Genomic DNA, 14,209 nt, shown 5'->3' on the forward strand with positions numbered 1-14,209 from the left:
GGGTGCCGCAGCCAACTCCAAGGAGAGACCCGCCCGCGGCCAGTGCAGGCGGGGCAGCCTCCCCAGGGCCCTGCCCCGCCGGGGATAAATGTCTCAGCGGGAGCATCCGGCCGGCGGAGCAGCCCTGGAAGCGGCCCAGACGCAGCCAGACTGGCGTGGGGGCCAGTTCCCGATCTGGGCCCTGGCGGGGGGAGCGAGCCCCGTCCCGCGGCCTCCAGCCAAGAGGAGCCAGCGAGGGGCTGGAGGGATTTTTACCCAGTGGCCTGACACTTAACGAAGGGTGGGTCACTGCAGTGATCTCCGGCGTGGGAAGGATTGGGGTTGGCTGCGGCGGGAGACTCAGGTAGAGTCTTGGGGAGCAGCCAGTACAGCCCGACCTGGCCCCAGGTGCACCCCCACCTCCCCTAGGCCGTCAATTCCAGGAACACAGCTCCATCTCTGCCAGCCCGGCGGTCAGGACGGCGAGAGGCGCCCAGAAAACATACGCCCTGGAGTGGAGAGTCAGTCCCCACCCGGGCGTCCTGGGTTCACTGTTTTCCTCCCATCACCCACCCCCAAGCCGCCCCCTCTCAGCACGCCCCGGCTTAGCCCCCAGCCTCTGACTGTGGAGCTGCCCCGGCCGGCCGGCAGCCCAGGCCCACCGGGGTCCCTTACTGCAAGTTCTCTCTGGTCCAGCCCCTGGCCCTTTCCCTCCCCGCCTGAACTCCTTCCAAAGAACAGATCAGAGCTGCCCAGTGTCTTAGGAAAGAAGAGATCCTTCACGTTCAGTGATAGGAACTTGTCTCGAAACAGCTTAAGCCAAAAGGGCCTTCCTTGGCTCACATCCCTGAGAAGTCAGAGGTGGAGCTGGCCCCGCTGGGCAGGGCTGGAAGTAGGACTTCAAAGTGCCCTCGGTCCTTGGGCTTCCATCCCGCTCTCTCCCTCTCCGCTCCGCTTTCAGCCCTGTGTGGGACTGGGACTGCATGTCAGCTCTGCCTGGGTAACCTTGGGTCTGCTGAGAACCAGAGGGGAGCCACCAAGGCCTTCCAGGGTCTTCCCTGGAGCCTGGGGGCCTAGTCCTTGCCCTGGCGTGGCTGCGCCCTCTTGACTTTCTAAAATGCCTCTGAGTGTATTGGATAAAGGATCCTTTTTGACTCGAGCGCTTCACACTGATCACTTGCAAGGCAGAGTCTGCACTCGTACAGGCTCCCTGGCAGAGCCGGCCTCCATCCCAGGCCTCCCTTCCTGCCCACGAGGCAGAGTTCTAAGCAGGAGGAAAGAACAAGTGGCTGAATCTCAGCTCCGGGGCCCCCTCCTCCCTCCCTCCCTCAGTGAGCAGGGGATCAGCTGTGTCCTCTTATTTCTCCAGGTCTTGGAAAGGGGCCCCGAGATCCTGGGGGAGGTGCTGAAGGAGGCAGACGTGCTGAAGTTATGTGCAGTGTGGCGGCAGCTTGTCCAGGCTCAGACGCTTCTAGTAAATGGAGTTGTCACCCACTCCCCTAGGTATTTGTGGCCCCTGCTTTGAATCAAGGCATAGAAGCTATCCAGAAAAAGGTGACATGAGCCCTGCCCACCCTTTAGATTTAAGCAAACCCTATCTGAGGGCTGGGGCTGTCCTGACAGAGGTTGGCCTGCAAGGGTCTGGGTACATCCGGATGCTGACACCAGAACACTGGCACAGACCCAAGGGGCAGCGTCATCAAATACAGACAGCTGAGGCTCAGAGAGGTGCTCCCTGGCCCATCAGCGCCCCAGCTGTCAGGATGAACACATCCAGACAGTGCTCCCCACATTGCGGGTGAAGACCTGGCAGCCGTCTTCCAGTCCCATAACCACAGGGTGCAGGGGGTCCCAGCTCCCAGGAGGCGCCCCAGAGTCCCATTTGGGAGCCAAAAATCTCTGGGATTCATCCTACTAGAGGCAAGGGAGTCCCTGGGACCAGCCAGAAAACACGTGGAGAATGAGAGAAGTCTGTGGGAGGGGTTTTGGGGAGGCAGGGACCCCCTGCTTTCAAGAAAGCTTTCAACCCACCCCTTGAGAGCTCTGAGGCTGAGGAAGCCTGAGCCGCTTGGACCCCACAATGTCCTTTACTCCAGGCCCGTTAGCCGGTGGGGGTGGAAGGAAGAGACGCTCTGAGTTTGCGGGTTTTTTGGCTGTGGGTGGGGAAGCCCAACCGACCAATCAGGCTGGAAAGGTAATGGGGTCCCATGGCAGCAGACGATGGACGTTTCTTTCTCCAGATTTCCTCTTAGGAGGAGCAATGGATTCATTAGGAAGGAATACTTACATAAGTCCTCTAGGGTCAGGTGGCAAGAGGAGCAGGGTGAGACTCCGGGGTCTCAGAACTGCCTTCAAGGAGGTGGGGTGCTCGTGCCTGGGGGCTTTTTGCATCTCAGTGCCGAAGTGGGCGGAGGGTGTGTGGTCCCATGGGGGCACTGGGGCTGACCTGGAGTGTCCTGGCCTAGAAGGGGCCTGGAAGGAGCTTTGGAGTTGGGGAGAAAGGGAGCTAGCAAGGTGTGGAGCTGCTCCTAGAGGTGCTGAAGGCACTGGCTCCATCAGGGGGTCTTGAGACTTGGGGGCCAGAAACATCTAATAGAGGAAGGTGGTTTATTGTGGAGCATGCAGTATAGCGCCTCCATCTTTCTTCTCCCCTTTTCCCAGAGGAATAAAAGGAATAAAACCAATTTTTTTGGTTTGTGTTTTATTTTTGTTTTTGAGACATAGTCTCACTCTGTTGCCCAGGCTTGAGTGTAGTGGCATGATCCTGGCTCACTGCAACCTCCACCTCTCTGGTTCAAGCGATTCTCATGCCTCAGCCCTCGAGTAGCTGGGATTACAGGCACCTGCCACCATGCCCGGCCAATTTTGTATTTTTAGTAGAGATGGGGTTTCGCCATGTTGGTCAGGCTGGTGTCGAACTCCTGACCTCAAGTGATCCGCCTACCTCAGCCTTTCAAAGTGCTAGGATTACAGGCATGAGCCACTGCGCCCAGCCAAACCAAACATTTTTAGCTGGGCATATACCACTAAGTGATTAATCTCTGGCCAAATAAAGGCAGAAATGATGTGTACAATTTCTGGGAAGTGTCCCTCAAGGGGGAGATTGTGCCTTCAGCATTCTCCCTCGTCCCTCTCCTGATGGCTGGAATGCAGATGTACTATCTGAAACCCAGGCACCACGTTGGACCACGAGGTGGCCTTGGGAAAGGAACCGTGCCTGGTAGCTTATCAGTCAGCTGGGGCTCCCATAACGAATGAGCACAGCTGGGCAGCCGAAAACACCAGCAATGGATTCTGTCCCAGTTCCGGAGGCCAGAAGCCTGACATCAGATCAGTGGGGTGAGCTCCTCCTGAAGGCTCGGAGGGAGACTCTGACCCCTGCCTCTCTCCTGGCTTCTGGTGCTGGAGAACCACGCTACTCTGGTATGACCAGATCTTAGCTAATTACATCTGCAAGGGTCCTGTTTCCAGATAAGGTCACCTTCTGAGCACTGGGTGGAAATGAATTTTAGGGGGACATTTTCTAGCCCATAGAGGAGCACAAGGTAGTGGGAGCATGTCCCTGACATTGAGGTGCACCAGTGTCCAGCCACCTGTGGGACCCCTCATGCCATCTGTGCATTTCCTCTGGGTGAGGGCACTTGCAGGGGCGTGGCATTCTCTTTATAGGTGGGCACAGGGTGAAAAGCCAAGAGAGTTCCTGGCAGAAGGACAAACCTTGCACTTTCTCACTTATTTGTGGGATCTAAAAATCAAAATAGCCGGGCGAGGTGGCTCATGCCCATAATCCCAGCACTTTGGGAGGCTAAGGCAGGAGAATTGCTTGAGCTCAGGAGCTCGAGAGCAGCCTAGGCAACATGGCAAAAGCCCGTCTCTACAAAAAATACAAAACTTAGCCATGCGTGGTGGCAGTCGCCTGTAATCCCAGCTACTTGGGAGGCTGAGGCATGAGAATCGCTTGAACCCGGGAGGTGGAGGTTGCAGCGAGCCAAGATCACACCACTGCACTCCAGCCTGGGCGACAGAGTGAGACTCTGTCTCAAAATAAATACATAAATAAATATAATTAATAAATAAAAATCAAAGTGATTGATCTCATGGACATAGAGAGTAGAAGGATGGTTACCAGAGGCTGGGAAGGGTAGCGGGGGGCTTGGAAGGGGATGGGGATGCTTAATAGGTACAAAAAATAGAATGATTGAATAAGACCTGCTATTTGAGAGCACAACAGGGTGGCTGTAGTCAATAACTGTACATTTTGGAATAACTTAGAGTGTAATTGGCCTGTTGGGAACTCAAAGGATAAATGCTTGAGGGGATGGATGTCTCCTTCTCCGTGATGTTTTTATTTCACATTGCATGCCTGTATCAAAACATCTCATGTACCCCATAAATTAAAAATAATAATAACAAAATAGCTCATGCCTGTTGGTCAGAGCCTGGGAGGATAGCCGACCCCCGCCCAGGCCCACGGCGCTTCCCGTGCTGAGCACTTTGACCGGGGAGGTCCGGGCGAAGAACTTGAGCCTTCAGTGCTGGGCCCAAGGGTCGTAGGACCTGGGAGTGGCTCAAGGACCTGGCTGCCCTGGAGGTGGTGGCCACTCTGGGATCTCAGCTCTGTCTCTGCTGCTGGCCCTGGGTACACATGGCCCCACAACATTCTCTGACCTTCTCCTGCACAGCCTGACCACTGCACCCCATCCAGAGCAGGTGCCAGACCATCATCCCAGGCCAGTCCCACTCCTGAGCTGGAGGGACAGACTGGCAGCCTGACCCTACCCGTCCTTCTGTCCTGGCAGTTTGGTTAAGGCGGGTGGTCCCAGAGGCAGTCCAGCAAAGACACACAGATCCACAGGGCCGGCTGAAGGCAGCATCCTCTGGGGAATCCACCAGGGCCCTGAGAGAGGAGGTGGTCCCGCTGACTGCTGGGACCCAGGCTCACTGTGACATGATCTGGACCTGGGTTCCACACATGCCAGGGCTGGGCAGGGAGGCACAGGATGACCCGGATGAGTTACCACCCTATCCTGTGCCTCCATTTCCCCTTCAGCCTGCCTGTGAACGTCCCTCCCTGGAGGAGCTACCAAAATGCTGGGAAATAAACATTTTTGTTTCCAAGAACAACTGTGGAAGGAAGGCCAGGTCCAGCTTCTTCCCAGCCTCCCTGGAACCAGCCTGGAAGTGCTGGCGGGGCTGGGGACTGGAGCAAGGCCCTGGCCCTCCAGGGAGGTGGGGGCATGGTTGAACCCCCACTGCATCTAGGGGTCTCTGCAGACGGTGGTACACTATGGGGGCCCCATCCCTGCAGCATCGAGGGCTTGGTCTGGAGCCCAAAGCCCCCTGAACCCAAGCTGTCTAGGCCTTCAGGTCTCAGGCCAGGCCAGCTGTGGCCTCACCCGCCCCTAGGCAGGCCATTCGCCATCTCCACCAGTGGCACCAAACCCAGAACACAGGTCTGGGGAAGGAGCCAAGACAAGGGACAGATTTCCCTCCCCACCCTCCATTCTGGCCCCAGGAGCCTTCAAGGCTCTGGATCTGTCCTGACTCACATTTTCTAGACACATCTGTCCCATGGCATGTGTGTGCACCTGTCTAGAGGGAAGTAGCAGGGCTCACAGGTCATTTTCCTCGCTTGCACTTCAAAGTCTGGCTTGCCCAGCATCAGCTCTGGAGCCTACCTCCAGTCGGGGGCTCCCGGGGCAGGGGCTGCTGTGGAGCTTCCTCTCCTGGGAGGCTGCTCAGTCCCAGTCTCCACAGCCTTCCCCTCCCTCTGCTCTGGGGAGCCGTGAGAGCCACCAGCCGGGGAAGCCCATTCATTCTGTCTGCTGCTCAGCCCTCACATGGCCTTATAGGGTAGAGGCTGAGAAGGGTGCGGTGGAGGCCAGGCCTGCGGGGAAGGACAGGCAGGGTGGCCTCGGAGGGGCTCCCCATCGAGCACGCCTGGCTGACCTGGGCGGTGAGTCTCCACCCTTCCAGACTCCCCCTTTAATAACACATTTCGTAATATCCTCTTTCCTGTCCTAAAAGGAAATTCCCAGATATTTATCCACATGGTTTAAAAATGACTCTTATAATGCCCTAACTTTAATGGAAAGAAGAAATAAAAGGCAAGCAACTTATTTTAATTAATTAATTAAGTAATTAATTTTTGAGGCAGGGTCTCTCTCTGTCACCCAGGCTGGAGTACAGTGGTGCGATCATGGCTCACTGCAGCTTCAACCTCCTGGGCTCAAGCAATCCTCCCACTTCAGCCTCTCAAGTAACTGGGACTACAGGCAGTTACCACCACACGCGGCTAATTTTTGTATTTTTTTTAGAGACAGGTTTTTGCCATGTTGCCCAGGCTGGGGAAAGCAATATATATATATATAATATATATATATATAATTTCCATGTATAAGCACTTAGGCTGACTATACCAGAAAGCATAGAAAAATGCAGGTCTTTCTAGAAAGAAGCAAAGTCTGATGCAGGTGACCTGAGGCAGAGTGGGTCATGCACACTCGCACTGGCATAGGTGTGTGTGGTGGTGATGACTCAGCAGAACAAATGGTGTGGCCATCTTTGATGTGAGTTTCCAAAATGATGAACAGCTCTTGGTAAAGTTCTGAACCAACCCCAGGTCAGTCTCTGCCCACCCACCGCTGCAGGACGTCCAGCATGCCAGCTCCCTCCAGGAACGCTGGTTGGATTCCCCCATCATTGTGGAAACCAAAAATGTCCCATCATTGTGTGCAATGCTTCCCAGGGGCAGTGGTGCCCACCCTGAGAATCTAGGCCCTGGAAGTGGAGGGGATGTGAAAATGAAGGGACCCAAGTCCAGCCCCAGAAGCTCATAATCCAGCGTGGGAAGAGGCACAGAGCGCAGTGAGGACAGATCCAGGGAAGTCCACAGTCACCACTCAGTGCCCCTGACCTCCCTCTTAGTGGAGCCGGCATCACCAGGCTCCAGGAAGAAGCCGATCTCCTCCCTACCCCGACGCAGTCAGCATCAGGGACCAGGTCTCAAGTCCATGCTCTCTTGATCACTCCAGCCTCCTCCTCAGCTCAAGCCTCACCTCTCCAGTGATGACTGCAGTGATTTCCTCCACTTGGCTGACCTCCTTCATGCCCCCTGCCCCCGTTCAACCGCCCCACCTTTCTTCAGGTAAGCCCTCTGTGTTAGCCTGCTCGGGTGGCTGCAATAGCCACAGACTGGGTGGCTTTGACAACAGATGTTTATTTCTCGCATTTCTGGAGGCTGGAGTCCAAGATCAAGGTGCTGGCAGGTTTGTTTCTCTTGAGGCCTCTCTCCTGGGCTTGCAAGTGGCCACCTTCTCCCTGTGTCCTCACAGTGTCCCTGCATCTGTGTGTGTCTGTGTCCTAATCTCTTCTTATAGGGACATTAGTCAGAGTGGATTAGGGCCTATGGTAATGGCCTCATTTTATATTAATCATCTTTTTAAAGGCCACCTCCAAGTATAGTGACATTCCTTTCTCTCTCTCTCTTTTTTTTTTTTTTTTTTTGAGACAGGGTCTGGCTCTTTTGCCCAGGCTGGAGAGCTCTGGTGCCATCACGACTTATTGCAGCCTCAACCTCCCCAGCTCAAGCGATCCTCTAGCCTCATCCTTCTGAGTAGCTGGGACTACAGGCACGCACTACCACACCTGGCTAATTTTTTCAAATTTTTTTGTAGAGACAAGGTCTCAGTATGTTGCCCAGGCTGGTCTCAAACCCCTGAGCTCAAGTAATCCTCCTGCCTTGGCCTTCCGAAGTGCTAGGATTATAGGCGTGAACCACTGTGCCCAACCAAATATAGTGACATTCTGAAGGTACTGGGGGTTAGGGCTTCAACATATGAATTTTGGGAGGACACAACTCAGTCCATAATACCCCCCATCATGGCTCCTCTTAAAGTGTTCTTTTGGTATCAGGTGCCAGAAATTCAACTCCAAGTAGCCTGTGTTTTGCTTAAGCAAATAGAACTTGCTGCCTGGAACGACACAGTCTGGAAGTAGAGAGGCACAGCTGGACGTAGGGCTTAGGAGAGCCCGTCTGGATCCGCTTCTTAGCTCAGCTTCCTCTTGGTTGGTGCCACATTCAGGATCTACATGGTGGAAGGAGCAGCTTCAGGCTACATCATCAGTGGAAGATAGATAGATGATAGATAGAGAGATAGATAGATAGATGATAGATAGATAGATAGACAGACAATAGATAAGATAGATTAGATAGAGAGGTAAGATAGGTAGGTAGGTAGGTAGGTAGATAGTTAGATAGATCCTGATTGATAGAGAGAGATGGGTTCCCAATAGCCAGAACAGATACCCCAGAATTGGGTCTTGTTAGCTCTGATTGGCCTGACTTGGTCACGTGCTCTTCCCTGAACCAATCATTGTCACCTGGTGGATGGAATGTGTGGGCTGGCATCTGGGCTGAGCTAGGGGGTGGCCACTTCCCTTAAGAAGAAATGAAGGCACAGATACCCGTTACCAGGAGTGCCAGTGGTTGCTGGGCTGCAGACGTTGTCGAAGTTCACTATTGAATGTGCGAATGAATGAGTGAAGGAGGCTCTGCCATCGTCTGTGACCTGATACAGAAGTTTGAGCTAGGTCCGGTCTGCAGACTGGATTTCCCACCGTCTGGTCAGGTCAGTGGGCTTTGCCCTGCGATGTGCTCCTTCTCCACGTTCATTATCCTTGTCAGTATCAGCTCCACCGCCAGAGTATGACTTTATCTTGAACGAGTGGCTTGAGAATGTTGAGGGACCGAGCACGGATTATGTGTCCCTGTTCGGGTCTGGATTAAGACATTTAAAGACTCTAAGCACTAAAAAGATTACGGTGCCTTCTACTCATCCCCCTGCTTCTTGTCCCCATTAAAAACAACAACAGCTGTAAGCCACAGAATGAATATAAGGAAGTCTGATGACTTGTTCCTTTTTCTGTTAAAGATTATTTCAATGACAAACAAATGTTGATCAAATTATTTTAAGAAAAATGAAATTATTTTTGCCGGGCCTCTGCTGTGCTGGCTCCAGCGTGTGCTTTGCCTGCTTATAGGAGTCTGGCCCTGCTGTCCTAACCTGACCCTGGAGCGTGGCCCTCTCACTTCCCCCTGCTGCTGGCTTCCCCCTGTTGTGTGACTGGTGTGACTGAACAGAGTTCACCTTGGAGAACTGACGAGAGGCTGAAGCACCTGTGTCCAGGCCACCATGGGGCAGGCCTGAGGCCTGGAGATTCCAGGGCAGGACTGACTCCATGGCACCCACTCATAGGCACTGTTTGCTTGGGTCATCGGATGTGTATTGATCTCCTTGGGTTGCTGCAAGCTGCAGAGTCTCAGGCCAGGGCACTTCCCAAGAGAAGTGGTGCATTCTGGCTGCCCCTGCTGGCTCTTGTGGCCCCTGGGCTCCATGGTATGCCAAGCATGGGCTCCAGGAAAGACAGCCAGAAGCATCTCAAAATATGGGCTGCTGTTAGGGTCATATACACACAAAGCCTTTTTTTTTGAGACAGAGTCTCACTGTATTGCCCAGGCTGGAGCACAGTGGCACAATTTCAGCTCACTGCAGCCTCTGCCTCCAGGGTTCAAGCAATTCTTGTGCCTCAGCCTCCCAAGTAGCTGGGATTACAGGCGCCCGCCACCACGCCTGGCTATTTTTTTGTATTTTTAGTAGAGAGGGATTTCACCATGTTGGCCAGGCTGGTCTCAAACTCCTGGCCTCAAGTGATCCGCCCGCCTCGGCCTCCCAAAGTGCTGGGATTATAGGCATGAGCCACTGCACCCAGCCAACCCAACGCCTTTTTGATGATGAACAGCAATTGCCATGGTGAGTTTAGTAGAGCCTGGAGATGGGGAATCTGGCAGGCCTGCTGCCATGCGTCGTGTGTCCTACAGAGAGACCCATCCAAGGGGCCATAGACAGCACTCCCACCTGCTCCCACTTGGTCAATCGATTTTGTGGCTGGGGAACTCCCCTTTGGGAAGTATAGTCTATCTCTAGAAATGTCTGTACTCTATTGGTGGTAAGATGGACCCCGAGTACCCTCTGGAGAAATCTGTTTTTCAGGGAGGACTTTCGCTTATGTCTGCTGTCATCCATGCTGGTGGAGGGTCCTGGGGTGTGCACTATTCCTGTATCCACACTTCATTGAAATGGCCAGGAGACTCAGGTCTTCTGGAGGCACCTTTATATGGGAGAGTTTCTTAGTGTGGAAGCCTCAGGACCATCTGTCTCAGAATCATCTGAGTACCTGCTAAACTTGCTGGATTCCTGAGATGGACTCCAAATCTGCTGAATCACGGCCGTAGTGGTTAAGAAATAATTGAAAATAGGCTGGGCACGGTGACTCACGCCTGTAATCCCAGCACTTTGTGAGGCTGAGGCAGAAAGATCGCTTGAGCTAAGGAGTTTGAGACCAGCCTGGGCAACACAGCGAGACCCCATCTCAAATTAAAAATAAAAACGAGAAAAGAAATTTATTTATTTATTTATTTATTTGAGATGGAGTCTTGCTCTGTCACCCAGGCTGGAGTGCAGTGGCGCAATCTCAGTTCACTGCCAGCTCCGCCTCCTGGGTTCACGCCATTCTCCTGCCTCAGCCTCCCGAGTAGCTGGGACTACAGGCGCCCACCACCAAGCCCGGCTAATTTTTTTGTATTTTTAGTAGAGATGGGGTTTCACTGTGTTAGTCAGGATGGTCTCGATCTCCTGACCTCGTGATCTGCCCGCCTCGGCCTCCCAAAGTGCTGGGATTACAGGCGTGAGCCACCGCGCCTGGCCGAAAAAAGAAATTTAGAAAAGAGAAATAAGTAAAACAAAACCAAAAGAAACAGGTGTTATAGTTAGACAACCCTGTGTTTGAATGCCAGTCCTGTAAATTACTATGCACCCGTAACATCTCTAAGCTCTATTTCCTTTATCTGTAATATTTACCTCACTGTAGAATTGTGAGGATGAAGGGCGGCCAAGTGCTGAATGCAGTGCCTAGCGCACAGGAGCTAAATACATTTTCGCCACTATTGTCCTTCCAATAACTATTTACCAGGAGTCTACAATGAGCCAGAAACTGCTCCAGGCACTAGGACTACAGCAGTCTTCAAAAACAAACTCCTTGTCCTCATTAGGTTTATGTGCTAATCAGGGGAGACAGACAATAAACAAATAAGCAGCTATGATGCCAGGTGGATTTAAGTGCCATGAAGAAACTCAATCAGGATCAAGGGCATCACCAGACTCCCCAGAGCTAACTCGATGATTTAATCTGGTATCAATAGGCCTTGTGTATCAAGCGTTGTGATGGGGACTTTGGGGGACACTTTGGAACTTGCCCTTAAGGAGCTTATTTATAGACTGGTTAGGAAACAAAAATTGTACACACACAGGAAACCACAGGAGAACAAGTAATCACCTTGCAAACCATGTGTCATACATGCCTGAGAGCTGCTCAGAGAAGAGATTACTGGGGACTGACAGTGAGGTGTAAGTGAATCCCTCCATCAGGCTTCTGATCTGGGAACAAAGGAAGGCATTTCCTTAGGACCCATCCCTGTTGTTATTTTAGAGATGCTAGTTGATACTCTGCATACAGAAAAAGGCTTAGACACTTGTAAACCTCTGAAATCTTTGGAACATGAATCTGGACTTCTGAGGACGATAATGGCACAAGAGTCAGAGGTCCCCCCACTGGGTCATGGGAATAAAACTTGATGGAAAATTCCTTATCTCTGTCTAACTCTTTGCCAAGTCCCAGCTCTGTATAATGCCCAAGATTTCTAAAGGTAATTATCTACCAGATACCTATATCTATATCTATATCTATATCTATATCTATATCTATATCTATATCTATATCTATATCTATATCTATATCTATATATCTATCTCTCTCTCTCTCTCTATATATATATTTTTTTTGAGATGGAGTCTCGCTCTTGTCGCCCAGGCTGGAGTGCAGTGGCGCCATCTCGGCTTGCTGCAACCTCTGCCTCCAGGGTTCAAGCGATTCTCCTGCCTCAGCCTCCTGAGTAGCTGGGATTACAGGCAACTGCCACCATGCCCGGCTAATTTTTATACTTTTACTAGAGACGGGGTTTCACCATGTTGGCCACGATGGTCTTGATCTCTTGACCTCATGATTTGCCCACCTTGGCCTCCCAAAGGGGTGGGATTACAGGTGTGAGCCACTGTGCCTGGCCTGGGATATAATTTTATTAAAAATAAATAACTCGCTGATTGGGAAAACACTGAGTACATGCACCAAAGGTACTGCCCAGATCCCAGCGAACAAATGGCAAATGCCCATCACTAATGGGCTACATTGTAGAGGGCAGTTGGAAAGAATGCTTTTGTTAAAAATCCCTTTCTGAAAAGGCATACTGACTTACGAGTATGGAGGCAGATAGAAATGTGGAGCAGAGTATGGTATAGGATGAAAAAGACATGGCTATTGGTGTGTCTGTTGATCCTTTGGATCAAACAATAACAGAAAATGAAGAGGCCAGAAACCAGGTTAACGGAAAGAGGAAGTAGAAACACAAATGTAAAAATGGCTTTTGATGTTGAACAAGGCACTTCAGTCTGCGTGTTCTCACCTGCATTGAGGGGTTAGGCCACATGATTCTTTTTTTTTTTTTTTTTTAGACGGAGTCTCGCTCTGTTGCCCAGGCTGCAGTGCAGTGGTATGATCTTGGCTCACTTCAACCTCCGCCTCCTGGGTTCAAACTATTCTCCTGCCTCAGCCTCCTGAGTAGGTGGGATTATAGGCATGTGCCACCACACCCAGCTAATTTTTTTGTATTATTATTATTTTTTTTTTGAGACAGAATCTTGCTCTGTCACCAGGCTGGAGTGCAGTGGCACAATCTTGGCTCACTGCAACCTCTGCCTCCTGGGTTCGAGCAATTCCCCTGCCTCAGTCTCCTGAGAAGCTGGGATTACAGGTGGGCACAAAAAAATGCCCGGCTAATTTTTTTGTATTTCAGTAGAGATGGAGTTTCACCATGTTGGCCAGGATGGTCTTGATCTCCTGACCTTGTGATCTGCCTGCTGCAGCCTCCCAAAGTGCTGGGATTACAGGCGTGAGCCACTGCACCTGGCTTTTTTTTTTTTGTATTTTTAGTAGAGACGGGATTTCGCCCTGTTGGCCAGGCTAGTCTCGAACTCCTGACCTCAGGGGATCCACCCACCTTGGCCTCCCAAAGTGCTAGGATTACAGGCGTGAGCCACCACACCTGGCCCTTTTTTAAAATTTGAGATGGAGTTTCACTCGTCACCCAGGCTGGAGTGCAATGGCGCAATCTCAGCTCACTGCAACCTCTGCCTCTCAGGTTCAAGTGATTCTCCTGCCTCAGCCTCTTGAGTAGCTGGGACTACAGGCACACCACACGCCTGGCTAATTTTTGTACGTTTAGTAGAGATGGGGTTTCACTATGTTGACCAGGCTGGTCTTGAACTCCTGACCTCAAGTGATCTGCCATTCTCGGCCTCCCAAACTGCTGGGATTACAGGCGTGAGCCACTGCGCCTGGCTGGCCACACCATTCTGATTCAGGTAAAATTTAGTGAATGCCTACTTGAGTGCAGATTTCTTAACGTAGATTTTCTCTCTATAATAGCATCTACCTCTTCAAGTGGCTGTGAGGAATGAGGAACAATGCATGTGATTTTCACCAGTAGCACGTAGCCAGCGTGTAATAATCAGCCATTCTTTAATCCCTATAACAACCTTGAGGTCCACATGACTTCCTCTGTGCAAATGAGGAACCCATGAAGGGATCCTCAGATGAATATGTGAACTTAAATCTGAGGCCAAAGCCCATGATCTTCCCATTTACGTGGTTTGGCTTGGAAGGGCCCCTACAGCTTTAACAGTAAAGGATGAGAGGGTGGAACCGAAACTTGAACCCTAGAAACAGCAAAATGCAGTTGCTAAGGAAGTGGAAGTGTTTCCTTTATAATCGATACAAGAAGGTTGGGAGCTGTCTAGGACAAAGCCACAAAATCTTTGCCCACGCTCATGTCTTCTCATCATCTCACGCCAGCTGGAGATTGCAGAGACACTGTTTGCCTGTGCACACAAAGGAAAACAAGGGTTTTTCAAGAGCAAAACTAATGGAAAAAGTCCTTAGCGGGAGCATTCAGTCACCGGAGGAAGAGTGAGAAGAGACATTTAGGTAGTTGCGGAAGGCAGCCACAGTTAGCAAATGAATATGTGACCATAAATTATATGCTAGGGTTTATGATGGT

This window comes from Hylobates moloch, unplaced genomic scaffold (assembly GCF_009828535.3).
Source record: "Hylobates moloch isolate HMO894 unplaced genomic scaffold, HMol_V3 SCAFFOLD_1, whole genome shotgun sequence".
Taxonomy (NCBI): Eukaryota; Metazoa; Chordata; class Mammalia; order Primates; family Hylobatidae; genus Hylobates; species Hylobates moloch.